Below are 12,864 nucleotides of genomic sequence, written 5' to 3' on the forward strand. Positions count from 1 at the left end.
GTCATCATCCTGCAGCTGCTGTTGCTCCCGCACTGGCTAGCTCCAGTCCTGCTTCTTCCGCTGCCCAAAGCTGACTGCTGCTTCTGCCCAGCCAGCCTGGGGGGGTCTTTCCTGAAGTCTCGCTGGAAACAGGAAGTTTCACCGGAAGCCTCACGAGACTTCCTGTTTCCTTATGAAAATGGCCGTGCCGGGGAAACAAGGCCTACCGCCACCGGACATGGCACCCCTGGTTTCCCCGCGAGTAGCCCCTCAGTGCCGGTTCCTCTGGTAGGCCTTGCTTTCCTGGAGGGATCCAGACTTCTCCGGAGGAAGGGTCAGGCTAACTAAATTTCTTTGGAGTCCAAATGTCTTTGCTCCACAAACAGTCAGTGAAATGGCACACTTCTTGCTAACATCGTCAATGCCATGAGCAATGAAATACCGGGAAAGTCTCTCTGCATAGTGTACTGAGGCCTCCTGGTCAGGATCAAACTCCTTTGTAAATCCATAAACAGCCATCTTCAGCCACACTGCGACTCACAGTGTGTGAAGAGCCAAAAGAGTGATGCATCCTGTTTGATTTCACCATCTATTGGGGCGATAGTCTCTGGAGAAGGTGTAATACCCAGGGTCCTATATCCCCTTCTGGTAAGCACAACGTTATAAAGTTTCTTCCAATGCCAGCAATTACAGATGAACGGCACTTCTAGTCAGTACTCATGTCCTTGCATGTTTATCCTCAAGTCCCCCGAGCTTAATTAGGGCTGTACCTTCTTAGTTGTGACTTCTTGGCTACAAACAGCAACCACATTTCAGAACTTCAGTCTTCTCTTTTCCTGTCCCTTCTGTTGCTTTATTGATGACACTGTTTAATTTTAGACGGTTGTCTCCAAAGGAAAGCGGAGCGTTGATCAGAATCCCACCCAGTCCCTTTCCAAGAGCCAGTAGAAGGAGAGGGCAGCTTAATGTGAGGTCCAGAAGGGAAGTTACAGCTTCTGCTTCATCCGCTCCACATCTCAGGCAGCAGCGTCATTCACAGCAGCTGAGGCCTCAGCCTTGTTCTTGCTCTCCCTGCCTCTCTGCCTGTCCTGTCCTGTCCTGTCCTTTCCATTTACTACTTTTCCGAACAGCACAATAGCTGAAGCTGTTGAGCCATCAATAACAACAAAGTCCTCTATGATGAGGATAGAGGATTACAACAATCAAAGGGATGAACCAAGAATACAAACGGAGCCAACCAAATGCTCCCAACCTTTCTTGCGTGGTAAACATCGGTCTCACGCCTCTGACAGCTCAAACACTGAGACTGCTGCAATGGCAGAAGGAGGTGCAAAGCATGAAAATGCTACAGAATTGACTAACGACCCTTTGCTCTGAACAAGCTGCCAGAGCAAGTTGACCCAAGGAGGACTCTTGCAAATCCGTGCACCGATCCTTTGGGCAGAAACCTTGGGATGGTGGAAGACCATGTGATATCCTCCCCTGCTTTGACTGTTACCAATTTAAAGAGAAAGTTTTCCATGTGCTGAGAAACTCTCAAGGGCTGCGCTATCGTGACTCCGAGGTGCAAGTCTCTCAGAGATCAGAGGCAGGCAACTCAAAGCAGTCAACAAGGCAGAAGCCCTTCCACGGGGAAGGGAGAATAACCCGGAGTCATCCCAGCCGTTGCACAAGCTCTCAGACTGAATTCTGTGCTGAAAAAGACGCTCTGCGCTTATGGGCTCCCGCAGCCATATTCTCTGCCATCTTGCAAGTATTAATACCTGCTTATCTGGAAATAATGTTTCAACCTTGTATTAAGCCAAAAGGGGAAGGGAGGAAGAGAGGGGCTAATGCATGATGTATTGATTCTCCATGTTCCTGGCCTCCGGGTATGTTCCCCCCACCCTCTCGATGGCCATAAAAGAAGGGAAGATGTCCCCCTCTGCAGCTCCCATACAGGACAGCCACTGCCTGGTGCAGATTCAGCTCCCACCTTTACTTCCCAGTGATCCAAGTTGTTCATCCCTTACCACAGGTTATGAGTGTGCTAGCATCAGTGGTCTTACAGTCCTTGAGGGAAGAACTAAAGAAAGTAAATCACTAATAGAAAAGGGTACACTTTGCATCCTTCTGAAAACCTGGAAGTGATTCAGGGCCTGGGTGGGGAGATCGGGGCCTGCGGGGTGGGTGGGTGGGGGTGATGGAGATCGGGGCCTGGGTGGGGAGATCTGGGCCTGCGGGTGGGTGGGTGGGTGGGTGTGATGGAGATCGGGGCCTGGGTGGGGAGATCGGGGCCTGCGGGGAGGACGGAGATCAGCGCCTGCAGGGAGATTGCGGATGGAGCGGGGGGGGGGGGGAGATCGGGGCCTGAGTGGGGAAATCAGGGTCTGTGGGGGGGGATGGAGATCGGGGCCTGGGTGGGGAGATCGGGGCCTGCAGGGAGGACGGAAATCGGCGCCTGCAGGGAGATCGCGGACGGAGTGGGGGGGAGATTGGGACAGGGTGGGGGGATCGTGGACGATGGGGAGTGGGGACATTTTTTTATAAAAAACCCTACCTGACACGCTGGAGCGCTCCTGCACTGTTGGCTCCTTTAAAAAAAAAAAAAGAAAAAAGGTCGCCCCTCCTCCCGGCTGGATTTACAGGTAGGCCTAGCAAAGGCCTATGTCCCCAGCTGGCTTGGTTGAGGAGATGAACTGGATGGTCCTGCACTAGGAAGAGCATATATATATATATATGTGTGTGTGTGTGTGTGTGTGTGTGTGTGTGTGTGTGTTTGGCCATTATGCGTTTGATATGTAGTTGATGTTTTGAAGTATTTTAGTGTTATCAGCTAGCCTAGGATGAATGCCCTTAAGGTTGTAATCAGCTCCTTAATTAGGAGTGTTCTAATTGTTTTAAGAATTTAATTGGAGCTTTAAGCAGTTATAAGCTGTGCCAGTAGCTGGAAAGTTTCTGTTTGGGCAGCATCCAGAGATTTTTTATTATTATTTGAGATTTGTATGTGAGTATGTCGTTTCATATATCTACATTCTTAGCATATTTTACTTTTTACATTTGGCATTTTACCTTTTTAAATAGAATACTGCCTTTGTATTTACAGGTCTTAACGCTGCAGTAGTGCCTATTGATACTTGTGTTGTCTGTATTGTTAATATAAGTTTGTATAATTGTGAATGTTCATTTTACCACTGAAGAGGACCATAGGTCGAAACGCGTTTGGTAGTCATGTGTTTGTAGGTAAAGAGAGGTTTTAAATACTACAATATTGTTTTTTTATTGGCCCGATATGTACCATGTATTTGTTTCCATTGTATATATATTGACTACAAATTAAATAATTTTTTAAAATTACAATTGTTATCACTGTTGTTGTTATTATTATTATTATCCTATAAAGATTATTACCAACCCAGTTGTTCTGTTCTACTGTTGTATTGGTAAGGGTTAGGGTTAGGGTTAGGGTTAGGGGTTAGGGTTAGGGTTAGGGTTAGGATAACAGGTTTTTTTTTTTTTAGGATAACAGATTTTTATTAAAAAGATCATACTACATGTGGCCCCCCAAAGGGGCCTTACAAGTATACTAAATAGAAGATACAAATACAACAATAGAAAAGCTTGAGAGTCTCATCTTTCTGATATCTACAGCTTTCAGGAGTCTCGTAAGTCCAGAGTAATCTCCCTGAATTGGGGGCTCTCCTCAGATGATGTCCTCCCGGGTAACCCCGAAAACAACTCTCTAAACTCTCCAAGCCGCTGCCGCAGCTGCTTCCTTTACAGCGCGCTCAGCACCTCGGGAACTTGAATCTCCTCTAACCCCTCCATGCGCTGGTAACTTGCCAAAACGTGCAACCTGGCTCCGTGTCCCCCTCCTTCCTCACTGCCCACCTGGCCAACGTGCACCCCGCGCTCCCGAAACGGCTTCATCATGTTTACATGAAAAACTTTCGCCCGACGCTGCTTTTCCACATCTCGCAACAGATAGTTTACCTCATTCAGCTTTTTCTCCACCACCAAGGGCCCCTCCCAACGTACTGCCAACTTCTACGGCTTTATGGGTTTTAACACCAACACCTTCTCTCCCACCTGAAACACTCGCCGTCTGGCCTGCCGGTCATACCACCTCTTCTGCGTCTGCTGCGCCTGCTCTAGGTTCTCCTGTGCGGCCTCCCCTACCTCCTTCAACAAATTCTGTAATTTTTGCATGTATTCTACTACCGACACCGGGGCCGGGGAGGCACCATCCTCCCATCTCTCTCGCAACAGCTTCAGTGGTCCTCGCAACTCCCTCCCAAACACCAATTCGTTCGCCGAGAACCCCAAACTGTCACTCTTAGTGTCCCGGGCGGCAAAGAGAAGGTAGGGCAGGGCCTGATCCCAGTCAGCCGTATGCTTCACCGCGTAAGCCTTTCACATTTTACCCAGGGTCTGGTTAAATTGTTCCACCAACCCATTCCCTTCATGGTGATACGCCGCCGCCACACACTGCTGCACCCCCGCCAACCGCCACAGCTCTTTTAACAGTGCTGACATAAAATTTCCCCCTTGGTCATGCACCAACATTTTGGGGATCCCCACCCTGGTAAAAATGGACATCAGGGCTTTGGCCACCTGGGGGGCCGAAATAACGGCCAGCGGCACCGCTTCTGCATATCGGGTAGCGTAATCCACCATCGTTAAAATGTATTTCTTTCCCCCTCAGGTAGCCGGGTTAAAAGGGCCCAAAATGTCCACCCCCACCTTTTCAAAGGGCACCTCCGTAATCAAGGAGGGATGCAGCGGGGCTTTTGGATGGTCTCGGGGGAACCCCACTCGCTGGCATACCTCACAGGAGTTACAATAATCCTTCACCTCCTGGGCCACCCCCGGCCAATAAAAATCTCGGCTCACCCGCTCCAGCGTACGGCGTATCCCCAAGTGGCCTCCCCACAACCGCTCATGGGCCGTTTCCAACACCTTTCCCCGTTCTGACTTCGGCACCACCAACTGCTTCCGTTCCGCTCCCCCTCCCCCTTTCGGCGAGAACCTGCGGTAAAGTCTTCCCCGTTCCCACACAAACGTGGCTTTTCCCAGTTTTGCTCTCTCTCCCCCTGGGCCTCCCGCAGCTTCCCGGCACCCTTGCAGGGAGGGGTCCTGCTGTACTTCTTTTAGGAACTCGGGGGTAACCTCTTCCCCCCGCCTCCCTGCTCCTTTTCCTCTTGTGCCGCTTTGGCTCCTTTCTTCCCCTGCGACTCCCTCTTTTCTCGGGCCGCTTTTCCCCGGGTGGTGACCGCCAGCTGGGTTACTTTAAAACACAAGTCATTGCCCAGAAGGAAAGCTGGCCCTTCCGTATGCGTAAGGATAACTAGCTCCCCCTTCCATCCCCGATACTCCATTTTCACTCGGGCCAGCGGAGCCTCGAAGGGAGGTGCTCCGTAGGGGGTCACTTTTACGGTTCGACCCACCAAACTCTGTCCAGGCTCCAACAGCCCCACGTGGGCCAAACTAAGATCCGCTCCGGTGTCCCTCTGAGCCCGAATTGTTCTCCCATTGACCACCACGCACTCACAGAATTTGCGACGACTCCACTGGAGCTGCGCCGGGGTCATCAGCCGCATAGAGACTGCATTTGCCGGACCAGGACTCCCGGGTTCCGCGGCCGCTTGGGCTACTCCTGCTGACTCTGTCCGCATGTGCTCCCACTCCAAGTCGGCCGTCTCGCCTCCGCTATCATCACTCCAATTGGACACTGGTGAGGGTGGCGCTGGTGGCCACGTGGGTTTCTTCTCGGCCGTGGCTGCCCCGTCCCGTCCCTCCGGCATTTTCGGCACTCCGCCCGCTCCCTTCCGCTCAAACGCCTGAAGCCGGTCCGCCATCTTCGCCGCCTCCATTCTGGTGGTGAAGGCGGAGAAAGTTTCTTTCGGACTTTTGACCAGACGGCGGAACTTTTTCCGGCAGTGCTCCACTGTTAATGCAAACTGCTCCTTGGCCAAGCTCTTGAAATAGGGGTAGCTATTGCACAGCTCCCGCGGGATGGTAGCCACCATTTCTCGCAAACTCTTTCGGGGTGGGTGATCGCCACTGCTGCAAGGTGCTCAGAGAAGTGGACTTCAGAGTTCTGTGTCTCTCAGGGACCCTTTGAGCTGATCTAGAAGTTGATGTACTCTGGGAGGCAACAAATCACAGCCATTCCCAGAGCCATGCTAAGCCAGGAAACCGCTGAAATGCTTGTCTGTGCAAAGAGTTTGTACCTCCAAGGGAGGAAGGGAGCACTTCTGAGGGCACTTCTCAGATCATATTTTGAATGGCCATGACTACAGTGAAAGGTCATGAATAGGCAAAGAGGAGGTCCCAGCCCCAGCCCCTGTCAGACTCTGGTTGGGTGGGCCCTACTCTGGCAATCTTATAGAACAGCTGAGTACAGGAGCTGCATCACCTCTGGAGAGAACCCCTGTTCTGAGGCTGAAAGCCTCATCCCACGTACACTTTTGTTCTGGTTTACCCTCGAATTAGCTCATTTCACTTATATAGTTCTTACATAGCGCTTACATAGCATATGAAAACTTGTAAACTTGCACCTCTGCTGTAGCGCATTTGGGGAGATCCGTTGAGGTTCACTCACACGTGTTCTTAACCCCACCCACCCCCAGATCTTCTTTGTACCTCCTCCTCCTCCCGTTTATTGGTTGTTTGAAGTGGGGACAACTCCCCCTCGGACAACAGGGATTGGGATTTGCTTCTCTTGTTACTGAACACCAAAGCAGAACGTTGCATAAGACTGCCCTCAAATCTTTGGCATGCTTACTCAGTAAATCAATCCCATTGAGTTCAATGGAATGCATTCGAGCCCCTTGGATTGCAGTCTTAATTTTTGCAATTTAAAAAAGGAAAAGAAACCCGGGGTGGATGTCTGGGGTGGGGGAGCAAAGCGAGGTAGCAAGTGACCATCTCAACTCCCAGTGTACGGAGGAGGAGACTTCAAATGCAGCACCACGACCTCCAATGGCAGAGGAATTGAGAGGCAAATCACAGTTACTGAGAGGATTAAGAAGACCTCCTTTCCCATGTGGGGGCTCTCCATAAAAACTGGACACCCCATTGTTAAAAAAAGAAAAGAAAATCAGTTCAGACAACACTCTGGGTTTTGTGGTTAACTTAACCATGGCCATCTGTGTTTAGAATCATAGAATCATAGAATAGGAGAGTTGGAAGGGGCCTATAAGGCCATCGAGTCCAACCCCCTACTCAATGCAGGAATCCCCCCTAAAGCATCCCTGCCAGATGGTTGTCCAGTTGCCTCTTGTTAACTGGTAACTGGTTCCATTGTCATACTGCTCTAACTGTTAGGGAGTTTTTCCTGATGTCCAGCCAGAATCTGGCTTCCTGTAACTTGAGACCATTATTCCGTGTCCTGTACTCTGGGATGATTGAGAAGAGATCCTGGCCCTCCTCTGTGTGACAACCTTTTAAGTATTTGAAGAGTGCTATCATGTCTCCCCTCCATCTTCTCTTCTCCAGGCTAAACATGCCCAGTTGTTTCAGTCTCTCTTCATAGGGCTTTGTTTCCAGACCCCTGATCATCCTGGTTGCCCTCCTCTGAACACGTTCCAGCTTGTCTGCATCCTTCTTCAATTGTGGTGCCCAAGAACTGGGCAGAATACTCTAGATGACACCTAACTAGGGCTTAATAGAGAGAGGAACCAGTACCTCACGTGATTTGAAAGCTATACTTCTATTAATGCAGCCCAAAATAGCAGTTGCCTGTTTACGCTAACCACACGCAAAATGGGATTAGAAGACACATTAACCCTTTTGTGGTTAAGTTTTCGTTAACCACACGCTAACCACAAAGTGGTTAGTTAGGGTGACCCTATGAAAAGGAGGACAGGGCTCCTGTATCTTTAACAGTTGCATAGAAAAGGGAATGTCAGCACGTGTCATTTGTATATATGGAGAACCTCTTGATCACAACAGTTAAAGCTGCAGGTGCCCTGCCCTCTTTTAAATCTGGTCACTCTAGTATAGCTCCTGCAGCTTTAACTGCTGTGATGAAGAGGGAATTTCACCAGGTTCTCCATATATACAAATGACACCTGCTGAAATTCCCTTTTCTATGCAACTGTTAAAGATACAGGAGCCCGGTCCTCCTTTCCACATGGTCACACTAGGTTAGTGGAGCACCTGAGTCCTCCAACTGCTCCGCCCCATATCCCAGAAGTCTGTGCATTAGGAGCCTGTGCTGTAGTGCCAGCCCTTTTAGCGTGGACTAGCATGTACACTTACGTTTCTATGGGGAAATCCTCCGTTCGTCTCGTGGTTCATGGCCTGTCATGCTCGCGGCCATTTTGAGTGTGTCTGCTGTGCCGGCTAATGCCATCCGCCATGTTGGTGACTCCTCTTTATAGTACAGCTCCAGCGGCCATTTTGAGTGTGTCGGCCATTGGAATAAGCGGGCCAAAGCAAGCAAACGGGACGCCTCATCAACAAGCGACAACAAAGGGAAGAAGTGCCGGGCAATGAGGAAGCAAATGTGAGTTTAACACGCGCCTGTTAAAACAGACGTAACAGCATCAAAATCTTTGCCGACGATGCAAAATGGTGGCCTCTGCAGACGCTTAGGCAAAGCAGCCGTCTGGAGCAGTGAAATTGCCCGCAGAATAGAGCAGCCATGGCAATTCTGGCCACTCTGTACTTGAGGCTCTATTATTTCAGCATGTTAACCACAGACACGTGTCAGGAGACACTTTTAGCCATGATGATGATGATGATGATGATGATGATTATTACTTTATTATTTATTATTTATTATTAATTTATATAGCACCATCAATGTACATGGTGCTGTACAGAGTAAAACAGTAAATAGCAAGACCCTGCCGTATAGGCTTACATTCTAATAAAATCATAATAAAACAATAAGGAGGGGAAGAGAATGCAAACAGGCACTGGGTAGGGTAAAACTAACAGTGCTGCTAACCACGTTGCATAATGCCAAGTTTGAAGCATATGGGTTCATCGCCTGATGTTTAGGAGGTTTTTTTTAAAAAAAATTAAAATATGCTGTCATTTTTAAAGGTAAAGACATGTAGCTTGGCACCATGGTAGGCCCTTAGTAGGGGTTTAGGCATGCCAAGTTTGAAGCATATGGGTTCATCCCCTGATTTTTAGGAGTTTTTTAAAAAAATCTCAAACCTCGTTGAGGACTAGAAGCTTGAGAAGGAAGTTTCCCAAAAAAAGAAATGAAATTACAGATACAGACACAAAAATTAGCACCATGGTAGAGCTTCAGTAGGGGTTTAGGCATGCCAGCTTTGAAGCCTATGAGTTCATCCTCTGATTTTTAGGGTTTTTTTTTTAGTGAGGTTTTTTCTTGTTAAAATATATATATTAAATACTCTGTCATTTTTAAAGGTGAAGACATGTAACTTGGCAACATGGTAGGTCCTTAGCAGGGCTTTAGGTATGCCAGGTTTGAAGCGTATGGGTTCATCCCCAGTTTTTTAGGACTTTTTTAAAATTCTCCAACCTTGTTGAGGACTAGAGGCTTAAGAAGTTTCCCCCAAAGGGAAGGAAATTAGTGAAACAGACATAAAAATTAGCACTATGGTAGGTCCTATGTAGGGCGTTAGGGATGCCAAGTTTGAAGCATATGGATTCATCCCCTGATTTTCAGGATTTTTTTTTAAAAAATGAGTTTTTAAAATTATTTTTTTAAATACGCTGTTATTTTTAGAGATAAAGACATGTAACTTGGAAACATGGTAGGTCTTTAGTAGGGATTTAGGTTTACCAAGTTTGAAGCATATTGGTTTATCCCCAGATTTTTAGGAGTTCTTTAAAATTCTCAAACCTCGTTGAGGACTAGAAGCTTGAGAAGGAAGTTTCCCAAAAAAAGAAATGAAATTACAGATACAGACACAAAAATTAGCACCATGGTAGAGCTTCAGTAGGGGTTTAGGCATGCCAGGTTTGAAGCCTATTTGTTCATCCTCTGATTTTTAGGAATTTTTAAAAGTTTGAGTTTTTAAATTTATTTTTTTAGAAATACGCTGCCATTTTTAAAGGTACAGACATGTAACTTGGCACTATGGTAGGTCCTAAGTAGAGATTTAGGTATGTCAAGTTTGAAGCAGATGGGTTCATCGCCTGATTTTTAGGAGTTCTTTAAAATTCTCAACCCTTGTTGAGAACTAGAAGCTTGAAAATGTACCAAAAAAGAAATGAAATTACAGGTACAGGCATAAAAAATATTTATTTATTTAAGCATTTTTATGCCGCCATTCAGCCAAAAAAGGCTCTCACGGTGGCTTACAAAAGTATTTCTTGAAAAGTCCCTGCCCACAGGCTTACAATTAGCACCATGGTAGGCCCTAAGCAGGGCTTTAGGTATGCCACCTTTGAAGCGTATGGGTTCATCCCCAGATTTTCAGTTTTTTAAAAAATTCTGTAACCTCGTTGAGGACTAGAGGCTTGAGAAGTTTTCCCCAAAGGGAAGGAAATTACTTAAACAAACATAAAAATTAGCACCATGGTAGGTCCTAAGTAGGGATTTAGGTATGCCAAATTTGAAGCACATGGGTTCATCCCCTGAATTGTTCAGGCTACACCAGTTGAGTCACATTCAGGCAGTTTGTGACGGCATCTAGAACTGCGGCTTTGCCTTGTGGGAAAGTCAGATGTCTCATCATTTTGAGACCAGCATGCAGCTACAACCCCCACGAAAGAGGGACGGTGGGTGTGCAATTCCCCTGAGTTACGCCCATCGTGGTTCAGCGCATGGCCAACCATTTCGACAGATCTGGGAATCAGTCTTCTGCCCCCCCCCCCCCGCCGCCTTCCTCCTCCTTGCAGCCAACACAGAAAGAACCATGACTGATGCCTCTCTGAGGTCAGGAACTCCCCCAGTGGGCAGGGCAGAGGGGAGGGAATTGGGGAGGCCAGGATGGGGGTTACCCTGAGGCTTTTCCAGCCTCCTTCCCACCCCCTCCAAATCTTCCCAGCTAGACAGGCAAACAAGCCGATCTCATGAAAGGGCTGAGCGGGAGGAGAGGGAGGCGGAGATTGCTCCCGCCATGTCTCTGGCCCTCCATGGGATACTTGTGAGCTTCTACATTCAGAGGCTTCCGAACATTGAGGGTGGAACGGATGGGATGGTGTCTTAGCATGACTTTGGACCCCTGAACAAAGGCATAGAATTGAATCCGTTCAAACCAGGCAAAATTATTATTATTATTATTATTATTATTATTATTATTATTATTATTATTACTATTATTCCACCTTTCTTCCTCTTGCAAAGAACCCAAGGCAGCTCACATAGTCCTCCTCCTCCTCTCCATTTTATCCTCACTACAACCCTGTGAGGTAGGTCAGGCTGAGAGTCAGGGACTGGCCCAAACTTAGCCTGTGAGTTTCATGCCCGAGTGGGGAAACCAGATCTCCTGAGTCCCAGCCCAACACTCTAGCCGCTACACCACACTGCCTCAATGCCCCTTGAAAAGACGTTGGAATCTCAGCTGAAACGTCCGGCCTTAATGGCAGTGAGGGAAGACGTTCTTTCTGCAATCCGGAAGACATTCATGGCATTAGTGGGGAAGTGAACACCTTGTCTGAGTGTTCAGAGCGCAAGTAGTAGATTCTGTGCATGGAAATACTTCATAAAACTCTATGCAATATAAAAGAAAACTTTGGAAGTGGTTTAAGCTGGTTCAGAATGCCAATCAAGTAAATATCCCTGCCCTCTTTTAGACATAAGTAATAATGATTTATAAACTGATAAAATATGAGGAGGAGGCTTTTATTAAGGAAGGCTGGATAGAGTCAGCAGGAGCATTGCTCGTGATCAGGCGGTGACTGATAGGGAGGGTCATTCCTCACAAGAACTGGACTGCCGTGTTACACGAACAACGTGGGAGGACTTATGGGGGCAACAGTCCAAGGATTTTGAACGGACTGACTTGCTCCCTCCATTGCTGGCCAATGGCCGTCTGTGATAGCAGATGGAATTAAGTCACTCATTGTGCCAGTGAAAAGCAACGCAGCCCAGCGTATCCCCCCCCCCCCCGCATTAATTAAAGGTCGTTGTTGAATGGTGGGCACCAGTACTGGCATCACACTTTATTTATACTGAAGTGTTCCTGAAAAGTCCCAACAGAGTGGAGGGGGCAATATTGGTCCCCATATATAAAATGGGGGGAGAAGAGAAAATCCAGCTGGCTATAGACCTATTCTCCTGGATTGGTTGGAAACAGCTGATTCTGACAAGACCAAGCCATCTGTCTTAAGACAATGTAAGAGGTCTTATGATGAAATGCAAATGACAGGTGTTTAATGATAAATAACTCAGAATTTGAAAATGTAAATAAGTAAAAAGTCGTAAAATTGTATGAAAGGGAAGGTACAGGCTCACGATCAACCAGATTCCTGTCGTAAGGAGTCTTGGGCCCCCTGAAAGAGTAACAAGTGTTGTATAGCATAAGAAACGTGGGCTTCCGGATGCACGTCATCAGCTGAATGAAGTGTCACCCTCAGATAGCAGTTCCTGGACTCACTCATCAGGCAGCTGAATTCCATTCATTCAGGTCTGCATAGGGACTCCTGCAGATATTAACACCATCATCTTAGCAGTGCTGAATAAATGATCACCAATTACTGCTGTTGCGAAGGGTTGCTATGCTTGTGATGTCGGTGACTGCGTTGAATAATCAATGCAGCACCACTGCACAGCAACTACAGGGCAAAGAAGACATATAGACAGCTAAGATTATGGCTCATGGGGGAGTGAGGGTGGGGAAGAAGGCCCCCTTCACCCCCCTGTGGTTGCCCATGGTGTTCACTGCCTATATCACAATCCCATCCAGTCCAGAGCCGGATTCTCCACAATGCCGGAGTTCTAGCAGCCGTGGTGACGCAGGATTCCAACCC

The sequence above is a fragment of the Elgaria multicarinata genome, chromosome 7 (genome assembly GCF_023053635.1).
Source record: "Elgaria multicarinata webbii isolate HBS135686 ecotype San Diego chromosome 7, rElgMul1.1.pri, whole genome shotgun sequence".
NCBI classification, from domain to species: Eukaryota; Metazoa; Chordata; class Lepidosauria; order Squamata; family Anguidae; genus Elgaria; species Elgaria multicarinata.